Source organism: Callorhinus ursinus, unplaced genomic scaffold, assembly GCF_003265705.2.
Source record: "Callorhinus ursinus isolate GAN/ISIS: 27379988/994484 unplaced genomic scaffold, GSC_fseal_2.0 scaffold23, whole genome shotgun sequence".
NCBI classification, from domain to species: Eukaryota; Metazoa; Chordata; class Mammalia; order Carnivora; family Otariidae; genus Callorhinus; species Callorhinus ursinus.
In genome coordinates, this window is record NW_027397085.1 from 10,752,845 (window position 1) to 10,771,713 (window position 18,869).

Here is an 18,869-nt window from a genome sequence, read left to right on the forward strand (position 1 = left end):
AACAATGAATCATGGGACACTACATCAAGAACTAATGATGTAATGTATGGCGATTAACATAACAATAAAAATTTGGAAAAAAAAAAAAAACAAGGCTCCCTAAGTGAAAGTAATTCATGGCTACTTGACAACGGTCATGTGATAAAGTTTTGGCAAATGTTGTTAAGTTTTAAGAATATAAAAGGGAAATATTGGGGATGCCTGGGTGGCCGAGTTGGTTGAGCAGCCATCTCTTAATTCCGGCTTAGGTCATGATCTCAGGGTCCTGGGATGGAGCCCCGTGCTCAATGGGGCGTCTGCTTAAGGATTCTCTCTCTCCCTCTCCCTTTTCCCCTCCCCCTGCTCACTTGCTCTCGCATTCTCTTTCCCTGTCTCTCTAAAATAAACATATAATTCTTTTAAAAAAGAGAAATATTGGATGCTTAGAATGGTTATGCTGGAGGAACTATGTTACAGAGCTTTAATTTGGAGAAATCCTTTCTTTTGTAGGGTTGTTTGTGCCATTAACTTTGATGATCTAATTCACCTTCAGATTTTCCATGATCCAAGCCAAGTCTGAAAATAGTCACGTGTGCAGTGAACATTTTCGAGATATAAATAATTTGAAACACAGCCTGCTTATTGCTCTGAATGATTTACAAATTGCTCCATGTGAAGAATACCACATGAGACTTCCAAATGCCTGCCCAGGTGTCAACAGGTAACAAACAAGTCAGGATGATATAAGTGACTGGCTAGGTCCACATTCCAAGAACGCAGCATCCTGAAATGTCGGCAGGGCTCAGCAAGACAAGAACTTTGTGTGCACTTAGTATACATGCTAATAAAATTACTCCACAGTGGTCACCCCTAGAACTTCTCCAAATCCTACTGCCAGAAGCAACAAATTAAGTGTTGTAATCTAAATGGCTAAGACATCCCTTAGTTTATGTCAAGTATCTAATAAGCTACACAGAAACACAGCTATTCCGATTTTACCACTGGTTTTCTTCTTAGACTTGTCTGTTTGCAAAACAGAAATGACAATATGCACAACAAAAGAACCACGGATTATCACAATAGAAAGGGATCTCAGAGCTCATTAACCCTACATCATTTTTTCTATATTACTTTATAGAGAGGCAAACTGATTTTCTATCTAAGTCACATTCCTTAAAAGCAGAGCCTGAGACAAGGATTCAGGCACACATGATTTATTAAAAGGAGTGCTCTTCGGGGCACCTGGGTGGCTCAGTCTGTTAAGAGTCTGACTCTTGATATTGGTTCAGGTCATGATCTCAGGGTCCTGGGACTGAGCCCAGCAACAGGCTCCCCACTCAGCAGGGAGTGTGCTTTGCCTCCCTCTCCCTCTGCCCCTACCCCCTGCTCACTCTCTCTCTCTCTTCTCTCTCTCTTAAATAAATAACTAAATCTTTAAAAACAATAAAAAGGAGTGGTCTTCAAGAAAAACCTATGAGGGAGCGAGTGAAGCAGTATAGGAAAGAGGAAAGGGCTAAGCAAAGATGGGACTTCAGGAAAAGTTTAGTTTTGCGTGAAGGGCTCCCGCTGTGGGCCTCCCCCAGAATGGGGGCATCGGCTGTCCTATCAGCGGTAGATAATGCTCTAGGGAAAGGAGCAGCTATGAGCTGCCTGTGTTAGCAGGCAACGCTCCCAGCAGCTGGGGGCTGGGCTCACTGGCCCAGCAATGGGGACCTGGGCAGGGCCCAGTGGTAGTGCTCACCACAGCCCCAGAGAAGTGTCCAAATGAAAATGTCCGCATGTAATGTCTCTATATAAATATATCAATAAATGTCTGTGTATCTCTATAGAGAGAGAGAAAGAAATTGGGTAGGGAGACAGAGACTGAGAGACAAAAAGAGACAGAGAGAGGGAGAAGACAGGCAGGTTAAATGGGCTGTGTAGAAGGGGAAGTGACAAAGGAGCACACACTATGAGTAATACAGACACTTAGGAGAGCAAAGCCACTGAGCGGAGGATGAGGAGCCTCAGCCCTCTGAGAATGGAGCAGCACACAGAAAGGGTTGTGCTAATGGCAGAGTCTAAAATGAACCAGGAGCTCTTCCTACCAAGGCAGAGCTTTGTAAGTGAGACCAGGGGGTTGAGAACCCAAGAAAGCCACTTATCCACGAGCAGAGGACAGATGTTGAGGCATAAAGCCAGCTGCAGACAGAAGGAGGAAACCCAGCAGTCAGTTGACAGTGTGCAGAGAAGGTTGACAAAGGGCAGGGAGCACAGAACGACAGCCCGAGGTCATGACTGAGATCCCGCCAAGTGGCAGAGCTCTCACCAGGGGGATGGGACTAGAACGCACAGGTGACTTGGGACAGCCTTTGGAAGTCAGCGGCGGGGGTCGTGAGGTGGGACAACACACCAGTCACAGGAGACTTGGCTGCCGTGCAGTCCTGGTGGGGGGATCCAGGAGGGGAATGACGGCAGACGGAAGGCAGGAGCCCACCAGGAGCGCCAGGCGCCAACAGACCCAGCAGCAGCCTCTCCTCGCCGGGAAGGTTTCTTTTCTCCCTCCTCATCGGCCCCAGAATGAAGAGCAGCCTGGGCCGGCAGGTAGCTGGGTGAAGCTGGGGGAGGTTTTGGAAAGGTGGACGGCAGGGCAGTGGGGAGGTCAGTGGTCCCTCCGAGGCAGAAGCCAGGTCTCAGCCATGGCCTGGGACAAGAAACCTATTTGGGGAATGGAGCTTTGCAGTCACTGAAAGACCCTGATGGAAGTTTGTACCTGAATCTCTCGGGTACCGAGGCAGCCCCTCGTTATCCAAGCCTGTGCTTGCTGAATGCGCAAACATTCATGAGCAGGGATCTTAAAAATGATTAAAAAGAGCAAAGCTCCTATGGGGAAAACACGCTATTAATCTTGAAAGTTCTCTTCCATTTTTTTACGGCTGCTCTTCTCCAATAAAACATCACATGGTGGTTTTGTTTATTTTAGCATATTACAGTTTCGATAAAGCCCCAAATCCATTCATCAGATATATTCTTCAATGTCAAAAGGGCATGCAAAGAAATGTTTCCTAATGAAAGATTTATCTTTTACCTGACAGTGATGATTTAACTGGTTCTGATCTCTTCATCCTCTTTTCCATTAAAAAAAAAAAAAAGTTGAACCAAATTACCTTTCCTGGAATAACAGCCCCTTCTAAAACCTGACTGCTTTGTCATTACCTCTGTAATCTCCCTTGGAGATCATGGGCTATTCATTTTCTCCGACTCCAATTTGCCTTTTGATATTTTTCTTTGGTCTGTTCAAACGGTCCCCCAATTGCCCAGCTCATCGGAGCAAGGCCTCAGTACAAGCAAGAGCCCACTGCCACCACATATCACCCATGGAGTGTCACCCAGGGCTCTACCAGCTCTGGGGCCCCTCTGTGCACAGTGGAGGAGCTTTGAAAATGGCCCAAGCTCCTCTCATTAAAGCTTTCTCGAGCTCTTATCCCCGAGACATCTCTCATCTCCATATTATGGCAGGGGCTGCAGCTTCATAGCCCTAGAAAAAAAAAAATTAGCTACTGAGCCCTTTTTTAAAAAGGAAAACCTGAGAAAAAGAAAGGCTGCAAATATCACCTGCGCACCTACACACCGCTGATGGGGTTCCCCACATGAGGGGGCCTGGTTGAGGGGTGAGGGGTGAGGGAGGCTGAAATTGAGCCCACACAGAGCTGTGTGTGCCTAGTGGGAGTGCCTTTTCCCACTCTGCACTGGAGCACCATCTTTGGGTGGGCAGCAGCTCCGGGTTCTTAGTGGTCCTTTCTTCTGGGTGTTGAGTGGGGCCAGTGGGTGGTTATATCATTGTTATGGTTTCCAGTTGTGTTGAGTTGTTGCTGTTTTCTTCCTTTACTTTCATCTGTGTGATTTCATCTCTGTTGTCCTCCATGGAAAGTGTGGCAGCCCCTGGCACGCCCTGGTTCAGAGGAAGCACTGAGCACACGCAAATCTCACACACCTCTCTCTCTCTCTCTCTCTCTGCCTTGCCTCTTAAATATCCCCTCAAAAAATTTTTTTTTCTTTTCAACTGTGTTTAATCAGCAGTGTGGATCCAACTGTGCGGGCTTAGTCCTTACTAGATTTTGAATGCACAATCACGTCCCAACTCATTATGACAAGAAAGCTGAGCTGTCAAGCATGGCTTCCACTCCAGGAAAGGGGTCTGTGTGAGAGCCAAGTCCACACAAAAGCTGAGTTGGCTTTTTTTTCCTTTTAAGCTTTATTGATCTCGGGAAGAACTGAAGGCCTGATAGAAAAAAGGTGGGAACCAGCTCAACATACTAATTTATGTATTATTTATGGACTTAAGCCTACACTCGCCGCAACACAGAACCCGGAAGCGGTTCAGAGACCTGCCATCGCACACAGTTCCAGCGCGGGGAGCAAGTCCCCCCAGAACTGCGAAATCTCATGGGGGGAGAATGGCTTCCTGGGAGCGATGTGGAGTTGCAGGTCAGACAGCACGACATCCACAGGACACCTGGAGCAAGCTCCTAGACCCCTACGGCCTTCAGTTTTCTTGTCTCTAAAATGGGCAGAGGGCGCCTGGGTGGCTCAGTTGGTTGGGCGACTGCCTTCGGCTCAGGTCATGGTCCTGGAGTCCCAGGATCGAGTCCCACATCGGGCTCCCCGCTCGGCGGGGAGTCTGCTTCTCCCTCTGACCCTCTTCCCTCCCGTGCTCTCTCATTCTCTCTCTCTCAAATAAATAAATAAAATCTTTAAAAAAAAAATAAAAATAAAAATAAAAAAATAAAAAAATAAAAAAAATAAAATGGGCAGAAATACTGACTCCCAGGGTTGTGATCGTTCAATGGCAGAAGTAAAAGACGCGTTTCAAAGCGGTCACAGATATGTGTTGTAGGCATCCCGCGTGCTGTTCTTTCTCTCTCTCTCCCCAGCTGTCCCCCAGATGCCCGAGTTCTCAGTAGCTCTATCAGAATTAGTTCATGTGGCAAGAATCCTCTGGCCCTTTCAGTCCCCTGCCCTCTGAGGGCAAGCTGATTTTTCCTTTCATTTTTGAAACGCAATGGATGTTATAACAACCAAGGACAGCTACTGATTGTCTTCAGAGAGCTGAGTCCTCATCCACTCCGCCAGCTCCCCTTCCGTCCCATCCCCTCCCCAGGGCTTCCCCACCTTCTCCTCTCCCTGCCCAAAGGACAAAGCTGCCTCCTGAGTTTCACCACACTGACCTCATGTCTCATGCAAAACACAAATTAAATCTTCAGTGAGACTACAATTTTACTACAAATGTAACATTTATGGAACACTTACTATGTATGACAAACACGGTGCTAGATATTTTACATCTCTTACCTCATTTATTTCTCACAAGCATTTGGTACAGGTGCAATCTCCCTTTTACGAATGAGAAATAGACTTGAAGAGGCCCATCCAAAGACACAGGGCTTGTAGGCAGCAGAGTATAAATCTGAACCCCTATCCACAGGATTCACTGCTCTTAGAGCTCCCATCCCCCTAGCATTCCCCTCCACACTACTGTTCCATATATTTGATGAGCACATACTGCGCCAGGAATTCCTAGCAGTTCTTAGTAACCCTCATAAAATAGCTCATTTCATCATCACAGAAACCCTATGAGGTAGGTACCATTTTTATCCCCATTTATAGATGCAGAAACTGAGACATAGTGAGTTTAAGTAACTTGCGCAAAGTCCTGCAGCTGCTCAGTGGCAGACAGCTATGCAAACCAGGTAGTCTGAGACCCTTTAGGCTGTATGGCTCCTGCCCAGCCCTGCTCCTCCCAGAAGGGAATTCTCTCTGTCTCAGCGCCTTACAGCCAGCAGAGGAATAGCAATGTGGACGGAGCAAGATAGGAGCTAGTGGGACTGGGGCTTCCCAAGGCGCTCTGCTCTGAGAAGACTGAGCAGCTGGGGTCAGCAGGACCAGGGAGGAGTTCAAGCCGGGGCCACCCCGCTTGTACGTCATGCTCCCATCCCCCCCATAGATGTCCCACCCCCTGGACTCAAGTGGCCACATCTCACCTTAAAGATATATTCTCTTGAGCCCTAGAGATGTTTCTGGGACTCAGAGTCCCCTGTTGAAATGCAAATGCAGCTGGAAGCTATACCTCCTCAAATACCATATCAGCAGAGGTGACAATTTGTCAGAGTCACACGGCCTTCCTTCACTGTCTGCTCTCAGCTGCCCATGTGCTGGGCCCAAAAACAGCTCTCTCTGTGGGGCAGCCCAACCTTGAGTGCCCTCGAGGTGCCCTGACCCAGGAACAAAGCAGCCCAGGGAGCTGGTTTTTGAGCCAAGGTTTTGAGGATGTGTCCTTTACAGCTTCCCAGTCCTCAATACTGGCCCCAACAATGTGAGAAATTGTGAAGGCCTGACCTTCCGAGATTAGGTTAAAGAGCTCTCATCACCGCAGGGTGTGCTAGGGCAGGGACCTCAGAAAGGGCAGATCAAGGACACAGAGAAAGCCAAGAACAACCTTGGACCTTCCGAGAAAGGAAGCTGTTCCCAGAGGGTGAAATGCCCAGGAATAAAGGCAGTGAGTGTTACACCTACAAGCATTAATTCAGCACCTACAATGAGCTTCGTACAATGATTAAAACACTTGGGCCTTGCCTTCATGGTGCTTGTGCTTCACCTAAGCTGTTGACTGGCTCCCAGCATTATACTTAAATTGATCCAAAGTTGCAATGTTTGTTGTTCTTATTTGAAGACTTCATTGCAAAACAGTACCAAAAAACAGCAAATGATAACGCTCTTAAAGTCCACATTCCCACCACTAGTGATTGTCTCTTTTCTTGTGAGCCTCACCCCCTCACACGCATTCCCACCCCAAACCTTCATCCCCAGAGAATCACTACCAGGACTTCAGGGCATGCCTTTCAGTCCATCTTTTTCTACAATTTTACATTCACAACCCTTTATTTTCCGCTCCTGGTTTAAAAGTTTCACTGCCTATTTCCATTCTTTCAGGGAGTCACTTTTAGATTCTAAAATGCAGACTTAACTATAAATTTTTTCAACCAAAATAACTGACTTATTTGCTATCTGTATCCCACCTCACAAACCTTAGCTGGCTTTAAGTTCCCTTCCAAATGAACCCATCTCAAACCCTTGCTGTATTTACAACCAGAACTTTTGTTATGTTTTGTTTAAACACACATGTAAATTATTGTCTTCCTCTTGCATCCCATACCTTCCTTCCAGGTCCATTTGCATCCCTGCCTTAGGACATACTGTATTGGTTCTTTGCATCTGTGGGTAGCAAATTCTCCAAGCCCTTTTATGTTTTAAAATGTCCTGGTTTTTCCCTAATCTTAAAAATACCATTTACCTGGTATGATGTTAAATAGTCTATAATTTACTTTACAATGTTTCAGCATAGTATGACATCTATCTGTGAATGTATGCTGGTTTTAATCTGTGGTCCTGGCTGGTTAAGATTAGCAGTATCCTAATCAATAATAAATACTCCAAGAGTGGTTCATTTGAATCTGAAAAATTCCATTCAAGATTCCCTCCCTTTAGGCAACTTCTACAGGCCCTGGAAATACTGCTATCTAAAATCGAGCAGAGATCATGGAATGAGCATAATTTTACAGAAAAAAAAATTTTATCGTTGCAGTAATTGGTGGTCAAGCTTTGTGGATCAGTTAGAAATATTGTACAGATATCTCCTCTGCTCCTGCATGGATAGGGTATAGAACTGGGCCAGCCCAACAGCTTACCTCCCTGCAGAGCAGTGGGCACCCTTTTGACCTGTGTTCTACTATTTAATAGAAAACGCTGTCATTTGATCCAGCAGGAATATCCTACTTCTAGAATATTGTCACATCTGCCTCTAGGGAGTGTTTTATGCAAGGCCTTGGGAGAAATGCCTAAAAGCTGCAGAATTAGAATTTCCTTGATTTTCTTAAAAACAGGTAAGACTGTTTTGTTTTATTTTGTTTTTGTACCTGCTTACCAAAAATGTTTGTGAGTACAGCAGGTTTTGGTCTGAGACTTGCTTTCATTATAAGATTCTACTTGGTGGCAAAATTATGTAGAAGAGGACCTCACTCACCACTAATCACTGGAGGCCCTCAAAATTCATCAAAAGAATAAGGCAGTGATTGGGGCGTGTAGGTGGCTCAGTTGATTAAGTGTCTGACTCTTGATTTCAGCTCAGGTCACAATGTCAGGGTGGTGAGATCGAGCCCTGCATTGGTTCCATGCTGAGTGTGGAACCTGTTTAAGATTCTCTTTCTCCCTCTCCCTCTGCCCCTCCTTCCCTCTTTCTCTCTCTCTCTAAAAAAAAAAAAAAAAGAGAGAGAGAGAGAGAGAGAATAAGGCAGTGATTGAATATTGAATAGGCGTAGATTAGTTCTTAACAGCTGGCTATGAAATTCTAGGTTCAGTGTTTATGAGCAGTAGTCATTGTGTTCTGACATCTATGATAAGAAGTCTGCTGTAAGTGTGATGGCCACACCTTGTCGGTAATTCTGGTGAATTTAGGATTTTATATTCAACCATTCTACCACAATAGAATCTACAGAAGGATTTTTTTTTCTTTTTAAATTCTTCTTGGCATTTTGACTTCTTTGTAGAAGAACATTATCCCTTCATTTAGAAAATATTCAGCCATTGTCTCTTTGAATCTTGGCTTCCAGATCACTAATTCTCTCTTTATCTATGTCTAAACTATTTTATAACCCATTTATTGAGTTTTTTATTTCTAGGAGTCTATTTTTCATTTTTAAGATTTCTGCTTGGCCCCTTTTAATTTGACTTTGAATAACTGTTTTCAGGCATTTCTACATCTTTGATGTGGGAACAGTGTCTCTCAGCACATGTTTAATTTGACCCTTTGATTCAGAAGTCATCACATTAATTCTTCAGTATAACTAGGAATCAGATCCAAAGCAGCTTTCTTTTAGAAAAGTATGACAGGTAGAAGTATGAGGAAGACACCCAAAACCTGTTTAATGTTAGAAAGACCAGAACCAGGAGTGAGACCACATCAACACAGGAATCTGAAAGATTTCATCTGCGGAGAGAAAGCATTTTACAGCTACTTTACAATTACATTGTGCTCTCTAATAATCTGTTTTTAACATCATGGGTAGAGCTTGGCTCTAAACTCTTGAAAGAAAACTATGCCAAAAAACAGAGGTGTTTGATCCTGAGAGATAGTTATTAAGGGACTATTTGATGCAAATAAACCAGAAACACGAAGCAGCTGGATACCTAATACCAGGGTGAGCTTACAGAGACTCAGAGGCCAGCCGGCAGGGAAACTGCTAATTGAAAATAGGCAATCATGGGGTTTTTAAGCAGACGGGTGACATCATGCTGCTACTTTATTTTTCTTTCTTTTTCCACTCTTTGACAGAATTGAAGAAAGACACAAAGATTTTCAGTTGGTCACGAACACCAGAAAGGTTAAAGCAGGCCACACCTCTCACTAGCAGTCTATACAGAAAAAAAGTTTGTGGTTCTGATGAAGAAGTACTGGAAGTTTACAAGACCAGAAGTCTTGCAATTACAAAAAACAAAACAAACAAAAAGAAACAAACAAACAAGCAAGCAAAAAAAAAAGGGGCGGGAGGGAGAGAAAAGAAAAGAACACCATAAGGACTAACATTTACTAAGGCCCTCAGGACAAACCGGGTAAATACTAATTAAAACCAGTTCAGCATTGCTCCTGACTCTCACCAAAATCCCCCAGAGCAACTGCCCACATGGCAGATTCCTGGCTTTCCACCCAGAGTGTTCCATTCACCAGGTCTGGAATGGGGCCCTGGAACCTGCATATTAGGAAGCACCCCAGATGATTTTGATATAAATTGTCACAAAATACACTTTGAGAAACATTATATTAAATTGTGGGATAAATTATATCTAGGTGTGGCTACATATTTCAGTTTAGCATTAAAATGTGATTGAGCTTTTTAACAGAATAATTACTGATTAGTGAATGTCTATTTGGATAAAATTTCTTTCACTGAAAAACAAAAAATATAGAATGGAAAATTATGGGGACATCTGAGTGATTCAGTCGGTTAAGCGTCTGCCTTCAGCTCAGGTCGTGATCCCGGGGTCCTGGGATGGAGCCCCGCAATGGGCTCCCTGCTCAGCAGGAAGCCTGCTTCTCCCTCTGTCTTCTGCCTGCTGCTCCCCGCCCCCACCCCACCCCCCAGCTTTCACTCACTCGTGCTCCCTCTCTGACAAATAAATAAATAAAATCTTTTAAAAAAAGAAAACTATGCTACCTAGGATTATCGGTTACCCATACCTATGAGGAGGGCATCATATAAAGAAGTGCCTCCAGTTGAGAGGCTCTGACCCAGTGGTTCTCAACCCCAGCTGCATATTAGAATCATCTAGGGCACTTATTAAAAATACCAGTGCTCAGGCTCCACCCCAAACCAATTAAATCTGAACATCTGGGGGTGGAGCTCAGGTATCAGCAATTTTATAAAGCTCACCAAGCAAGGTCAAGGACCACGGGCTCCATGGAGAACGGAGCGGCTAGTCCTGCAAAACCCACCCTGGAAAGCAAAGGCAAACATTACCGCCTGTTTCTCAAATGCCACTCAGGCTGAACCGTAGAAATAATTGGGCATCTGGTGGAAAGACTAGTATTTCAGACTGTCCTCTGAAAGCAAGCTGCTATGCAATTCACAAACATGGATTTTGCGGGTAGGGCCTCTTCCTGAAATAACAGTGGAAAGGTGCCTTCGGTTCCAACAGCCCATGGCTTCCAAGTAGGAAGTGTCTGCTCTGTTCTCAGTCAAATATCGAGGCACTTGAAAATTAGCTCCATAGTCATCATCAATCAAGCAGTATTTTTCAAAGTCTTTATTCATCAGGAAAGGGACGCCACCACTCAACAGATTAACAGAGTACTTTAGTGATTAACTAGTGTTTTCCATCAGGTTAGCGAAATGCTTTATAGATGGAGTTGGGTCAGGCAGTACTCCTGATATTGACAAAAGAAGTCTCGCACAGCCTCTCTCTCACCACTCCCCGCGCTCAGTCTGGGAAGGCAGGAAATGGTCCCACAGAGGCTCTATGTACTCCATTCTTTCTAGCCCCTCTGACATTCCGAGGAGAAGACAGGTTCTGCTTTTTGACTTGACAACAATATTCAAGCTCTCCTTCTCAATTTTGCTTTTCTAAATGAAACAAACTCCATATCTTGACTCCTTTTATTTCCCAAAGTACCTGACAACTGCAAGGCATTTTTTTATAGGCTTCCTCTGTACTCTCCATCTTCTTCACGTCTCTTAAATAGCACTTTCAGCAAGCAGCGCCAGTTAAGCGGTCATCTAGACGATGGTGCGCCTTGGGTAGGTGCCATGTGAGGGTGGGCAGCTGGCAACAGAGAAACCAGGCACTCCTCTGCTCTTGCCCTGAGTTCTCCAGCACCAGATCTCTGATTCTTTGCCAGCTTTGTGGAAGCAGCCTTCTTACAAGTCCATTTCTTGCTGCCCCTCACAAGTCCACTGCAGGAAGCAGCTCGCTGTCATGACATCGGGGAGGGCTGAATTCCAGCCCAGGAACCTGGAGATGCAGCGGAGTGTTACAGCTCCACCTTATATGCGCACGACCTTGGGCAAGCCACTTAACCTCTCTGAGCTTCTGTTTCCTATTCTGTGAGACCAAAAGAAAACACCCATCCTGCCTTCCTTAATAGATGGCTGTGAGAATAAAGTGAGGTAATAGATTTGGAAAGTGCTCTGGAAATTGCAAAGCCTGATATAACTCCGAAGTTTTATCATTAGACCGTGCGAGCCATGCACCCCGGAATTCCATTCTTCATGACAAAGAAAGCTGTCAACATCAAATGCACAATTGAGGGGTCCCTCCGGGACACACAACAAGCTCTCCTTCCTTCTGTCTGAATTACTGATGGGGATAGATATTCCCAAGGCACAGAAAATTTTGCCAGCCTTGGTCCCCTGAGAGCTGTCACAGAAAATATGACAAGGAAGCCTAGAGAAAGATAAAGGAATTAAGGGGCATCAAAGAAAGGGGTTTTGTTTTCCATCGAGGTCTTTAAACCAGAATGGGCTTTTCACTGTCCCCGGATGGTTTACATGGTTGACGCTCTCTGATGGCCTCACACTTTCTGAGGAGCCTAAATTATAAACAGGGCAATCAAGCTTTCATTTTTTTTACGTTGCATTTGGTCAGCCAAATACACATCAGAGATCAAGCATCCCACCAATGTCAAAAAAAGAACCATGTACATTCTTACCACAATAGTTTCATAGCCAATGAAATGTGAATTCCCTTGCCACATAGAGGATGGGCTGGAGGCGTTATCCCTGTCCAAAGAGGTCAACAGTCAGATAGGATGAAGCTGTGTTCCCGAGAATGAATGTCACATTAAACGTAAAAGATTCAGAAAAAAATAATGATGTGGAAAATGTATACAGTACAAATACAATTGTAAAATATTGATTGAACGAGGGGAGCAGTGGCTGTTAAATCCTCCAACTCAACTGTTCTAAGAAGCTTGTTATTTAGTGACATCTAGTGGCACCGGCTAGGAAAGCCCCCCCGCCCCACAGATGCTGTTTTCAGGTTGGCAAGACAATGAAGCCACCAAACTTGCCTCGGGGTGAAAACAGTATTTTTGCAATTCTCATCTTTATTTGCCTATCCCCCACAGACTAGAACTTGAGAAATCACATCAAATGGCGCCAAACAGTGACAAAAGTAACAGAGAAGAATAGACCATCTTTGGGTCTGTTGTATTGTTCATTTTTTATGAACTGGTGCTTAACATAGCCTACTTCCTAAAGGTGCAATAGATGATTGCAGCAGCAAGAATATGGCACTTGTGGGCCAATAATCCAAGAAATACCGCGTGGAATAGGCCTACTTCAGCGGACAGTATGCTAAAGACACAGAGACTCCAAAGAACCACCTCTCAAAAGGTATGAATAACATATTCCCTTTTTCCCCACAAAGGTTTATTTATTTATTTGAGGGAGAGAGGGCGCAAGTAGAGGGAGGGGCAGAGGGAGAGAGAGAATCTCAAGCAGACTCCCCACTGAGCGTGGAGCCTGACGTGGGGCTCAATTCCATGACCCTGAGATCCTGACCTGAGCTGAAATCAAGAGTCAGACATTTAACTGACTGAGCCACCTAGATGCTCCTAACATATTCCCTTTTTAAAAGACTTTTAGGGGCGCCCGGTGGCTCAGTTGGTTAAGTGTCTGCCTTCGGCTCAGGTCATGATCCCAGGGTCCTGGGATGGAGTCCCGCATTGGGCTCCCTGCTCGGTGGGAAGCCTGCTTCTCCCTCTCCTTCCCCACTCATGGTCTCTTCTCACTATCTCTGTCTCTTTCTCTCTCTCTCTCAAATAAATAAAAATATAAAAAATTAAAAATAAAAAGACTTTTAAAAGATGCTTTTCGGGGCGCCTGGGTGGCTCAGTCGTTAAGCGTCTGCCTTCGGCTCAGGTCATGATCCCAGGGTCCTGGGATCGAGCCCCGCATCGGGCTCCCTGCTCAGTGGGAAGCCTGCTTCTCCCTCTCCCACTCCCCCTGCTTGTGTTGCCTCTCTCGCTGGGTCTCTCTCTGTCAAATAAATAAAATCTTTAAAAATAAAAAAACAAAAGATGTTTTCATCCAGAAATAGTAGCTATTCTCCCTATTACCCATTGGACTTACGGTTTCTTTTCTCATATTTTATCCAATCAATCCTGGCTAACATAAACTCCATCTTACAGGTCTAGCATATTTCTTGACACTGAGGTAGCAAGAGAATATCTTTCCAATGTGTCTTCAGAAACTTAAAGTGTGCAAATGGCCACCAGCTTCAGCTTCTAGGACACCTATTCCTATGAAGGCTTTATTACCGAGAAGCCAGTGAAGGTCTCTGTGTAAATCTGCAGTGACAGGAACAAGGGTCATTTCAAGTACAAGATAAAACTCCAAGGGAATTTGCCTCAAGCAGAGGAAAACAGCAGCTGCTTTATGGCCCATTTCAGCCCTTTTTTAAAATTCTCCTGGGATTTTGCATAAGTACTCATTCATTCATTCATTCACTCAACAAATAATTCAAGACCAAGATGATTAAAGAAGAGAAATGAGACTTTTATGAAATTTTCAAGTCTTGTCATTGAATTTATTGGATGAGGTATCTTTTTATATCAAATTAAAAGTGTAATTCGAGCTGGAATAAGCTGTATAATGCTTCAACCCCTTGCATCACATTCCTGCAATAAGCCATCCTCAGAAGACACGGCGCCCTAGATGTTATGCAGGCTGATTCAGCTTCTTGGGAGAGCCCCCTAGTGTTGAGGAGCAGTATCTGCACCAAGCAGAGTTCCCTGCAGCCAGGCGTAGGCTACCGCCAAGGCCTAGGGAAGACCTGGAGAGCTGTCTGCCAAATCAGGGGTGGGAGGGAGAAGCAGGAGGCTGGAGGGTGGGGAATCCTGCCATCTCCACCACACACAACTTCAGGGCCAACAGCCTCACTGGAGTTCACAGATGGGCAGACTGCTACCCACAGACTCGCAGGAGGAGAGGGGAAGTGAGGCATTTAGCTGTCAGTGAGCATCTTCCTCCCAACCTCAGCTCCATGGTTCTCCAACTATTAGGAAAAGCAGCTGGAGAACTGGCTAGCTATTCGTGTGAAATATCTGTATGACATGCTCTGTGATTCCATGCAAGTATCTGTTTGAATGTTTCCTCCTCCGAATGGCCTTTCCCGCCCATCTATCTCAAATCTCCCACCCAGTGTTCACCGCCAGAGCCCTCTCCTGACCTTCATACTCATGGATGTGCTGCAGGCATTTTGTCCTCAACACACGCAAAACGGGGCTCGTCCAGACCTGCTTCTTCTCCCCCTGGGCTCCCCATCTCAGTTACTGACACCGTCACCATCTGGACACCCAAGTGGATGTTCTGGGCTCCTCTCATCCTTGACCCGTTCTTTCTCCCCTCCCTCCCATCTCCTCCCTCCTGAGCCCTCCACATCCAGGCAGACACCAGCCCCTGTTGATTCCTCCAACGTGTCCCTCTGTCCCTGCCTTAGTGTGGGCCCTTAGAACCTTTTGTTTCTCACTTGGCTATTGAAACCACCCCCCACCTTCAGGCATGCTTCCTCCGACTCATTATCCACACCAAAGCCAGGACAGTCTTTCTGGTCCTATCTCATGGCCTCCTACCTACTAAATTTCCTGAGACCCCATCATGTGCAGGATGGAATCCACATCTCTCCATGACTAGGATCATAGGGCCCCAGCCCTCCCCCTCCCTCCCATGCTCACGGTATTTCCCGTACAGACAAGCAGTCACACGTTTGGAACATTCCACCGTCTCCTATGTCTTTATACCATCGCACATCCTGTTCCTTCTGACCGGGCTGCCAATCTTCCCAGACTTCCATTCTCCCCTGAGCCGCCTTCCCCATCAATTTAGTTGCTCCTTCCTCTGAGTTTTCATAAGACTTGGCTTTATCTCTATTCAACAACTTTCTCATATCTTTCTCATTATACTTTTTTTCCCCGTATGTCTCCTCCACTAGACTATGAAATTCTCAAGGGATGGAATGATATTTTTATTATTCTTTGTATCTCCAGCATCTGGCATAGTACCAAGCACAGATTTAATGGCTCAATAAGTGTTTGTTGAATGAATAAAAAGTGTAAGGCATCCATTAAATCAATAACATGGAAAGATTTTTCATAGTAACAGGCCTGTGAAAACCACTTCGCTCTCCCACAATCTTCATTATTCAAGTATCTCTCCCCTACTCTTCTTCCTCCCTAACAGAAATCTGATTTCCTTCAAAGAAATATGCCTCCCCCAATGCAGCCGGTATGGGAGATCTGACCTCATTCCCAGCTCCACAATGATGCAAAGGTAAGGTCATCCCCACCCCTTCCCAGTGATTGGCTCCACAAAGGCATATGCTGAATTTGGGCAAGCATGACATTAGAAAAGATTTTCTGGAGTCTTCTCAAACTTCCAAAAGCAACCCTTGTTCTCTTACTCCAGACATGGCCAAACACAACAAGCCTAGAAAAGCCACCCACAGAGGCCAGCAAGGCCAAGAGCATCTCAGGGAAATGAAGCAAGAGCCCCTGGATTAAGCCAGCACTGAAACCTGGCCCCATCTCTGGACTTCCATTCACATAGCCCCATAAACCTCTTTCGTGTTTAAGTCCTCTTGAGGTCTCTATGCTGTTGCTTTACTCACAATAAAATTATCTCACCCAAAACATGTCCTCAAAATAATATATATAATGTGCATTTGGAAAATATCACTTAATCACTGATAATTGATGGATTCTTCACAACTAAACCATATTCACACCCAGCATCCCATCTGATTTTGAAATAGAGTACAGGTTACAGGAAATTGGCAGAGCCACTGGTGTCAGCCCACACAATAAAGTCAGCTGACAGATCCAGTCACATTTGGACAAAGCCTGTCTACTGGCTGGTCTTCTGGCAATTATAGGCATGTCAGAACTGAGGCAGGAGCAAATTCTTATCACTGTTCACTGCCCTCTGCTTTCTTCCCTGGCTTCATGATGACAGTTTATTGATATGTCCATCACTCTCTTGATTGTTTGCCTTAAAAAAGAAAGTTAACCCTGAAATAATAATGTTAATGGTTCTTAATCATCAAAGGAAGAGTCGACAGAGTTGTCAAGCTAAACCTGGAAGCTAAGAGAATAAAAGCAAGCAAGTATGGGCCCCCAGTTCAGAACGGTCTTGGCTTGGTCAAAATGACTGCCTGGATCAGTGTTCACACAGGAAAATGAAACCCCTGGGGAGGTTTTGAGGATAAAGATCTAACGCAGGGCACTGGGTATAGAAGTGGTAGAAAAGCTGGAAGAACCAGAAAGGAAAGCTGTGGTGGGGCTGAAGGAGCACCACGGAGAAGAGGGTTGTACCCAAAGAAAGCCATCCAAAAAGATGGGCTCCCTTCCTCCTCCAGACTTTCCATCTCCTGGGAGAGAGTGTGGTTTGCAGGCTTCAAGCCCCGCGGAAGAGAGGAGAACATGGAAGGGGGAGTGTGGCGCTTCCCCACGCATGCCGTTTAGAATTACATCAAGAATGACAAAATAGCATAGGAATGATCAAGACAATTCCCTTTGTTTGTGCACAGGAATCACAAGGTCCAAGTAGAGGAGCTCAGACCTGTAAGGAGGCCGGTGTCAAATCACACAGGTAAAACGTGCGTGGGGGGCGGGGGTGGGGTCACGGTGCATTACTCCCTACTAGGCAGCCACACAGATGCATGGAGCTCAGAGGAGCACTCAAAAGAGTTGCTCACTTTTCCCTTTACATTGCTGGCTAGTCCATACATAGGCATGTCTTCCTTCATTTTCTGCGGCATGCGTTCCATGCTTTCCCCACTCCCAGGACTCACCTTTTTTTTTTAAAGATTTATTTATTCATTTTCGAGGGAAAGAGAGTACAAGTGGGGGGAAAGGGCAAAGGGAGAGGGAGAGAGAAATCCAAGCAGATTCCATGCAGAGTACGGAGCCTGATGTGGGGCTCGATGCTACAATCCTGAAATCACGACCTGAGTGGAAACCAAGAGTCAGACGTTCAAGCAACTGCACCACCCTGGCGCCCCACCCCTCACCTTTTTTTAACATATCCTATGATGCCTCTCTGGTATGCCCATTGAGGGAGCTAGAAGGGCACAGTTGGGTGGTTTGAGCCTCCCCAGCCAATACGTCAAATAAATCCACTTGTCACTATCAGCATTCTTACAACAAGAGTACAGAGTGCTAACGGAGTCCGAATTTTCCTTTCATTTTCCTGAGCACATCTTCCAAGGAGAGGGAGGGGAACATCCTGGAGGAAGTGTGTTTCCCAGCCCTGATATGTGATCTGGAAAGATGTCAGCTTGCTACGAACCATACCTCTCACTTCAGAATGTGCTTCTCTGAGGTGTCCAGTCCTGCCCCATGAAAGTCTTGCCCATCCCCACCCTCACACTAACACCATGTCCCTGGTCAGCAATGAGTTCCAAACAAAGAATACCCTCTTTTCCTGCTTTCTGTACAAAAGTGTGGGGATTTAAGCCAATGCACTAAAGTCGTGCCGTTCAAGGGTCCTCTTCAAGGTACAGGATGCTAAAGCCAATGTGTGGGTCGTTATGATTATTTCATTCAACTTCCTAATCTCTTTGAGAGGCCAACAGCGAATAAAGATTATAAAATGCAAGCATGATACCTTCATGCTTATTCCACCTCTGAGCACTAGGGATACAATCTTGTAGAAAGCAAAACCGCACTTAGCCAGCCTCCTACATTCCCAATCCTGGCATACAGGCCCAGATGCACCCATCAGAAGGGAGGGCACAGGGATCATGAAGCAGCAAATGGCAGATGTGTGACCGCATGACAAGGCGTCATGAATCATGAGCCCCACTTAGGTGTCTTCGTCTGGCTATCCACCTGCTGTTCTCACAATGACTCCTTGAAAGGGGCGGGAGAGGGAGACAGAACTGTGTGCACAGGGGCGCACATGCTTTCCCTGAGTGGAAGCAGAATAAACCAGCACCCGCACAACAGCTTTTTAAGAAGAGTAAAAAGGCCACTTGACAAAATCAGCTCTCGCAGGTTGTCTGAAATTTTGGGGATTCATGACTTCATTTAAAGGCCCCAAAATGTTTTTACTGACCTAAGGCATCATAGTAACCAAGAGAAACACACTCAAGGATAATATTGTTTATTGGATAAACTTTGGTGATTATGGACGGCTAGCTATCTCTAACAAGGATTTATTTGGCAGACCCAGTACTATTTATTCCTCATGGTCGGAGAGCGGGGTCTCCTCAAGAGTGTCAAGGGGCTCCACGGACAGGTCTTGGCAGCAGTAAGATGCAGTGTAACAGAGTGGGCATGAGCGTGCACTTGCATTTCTGCC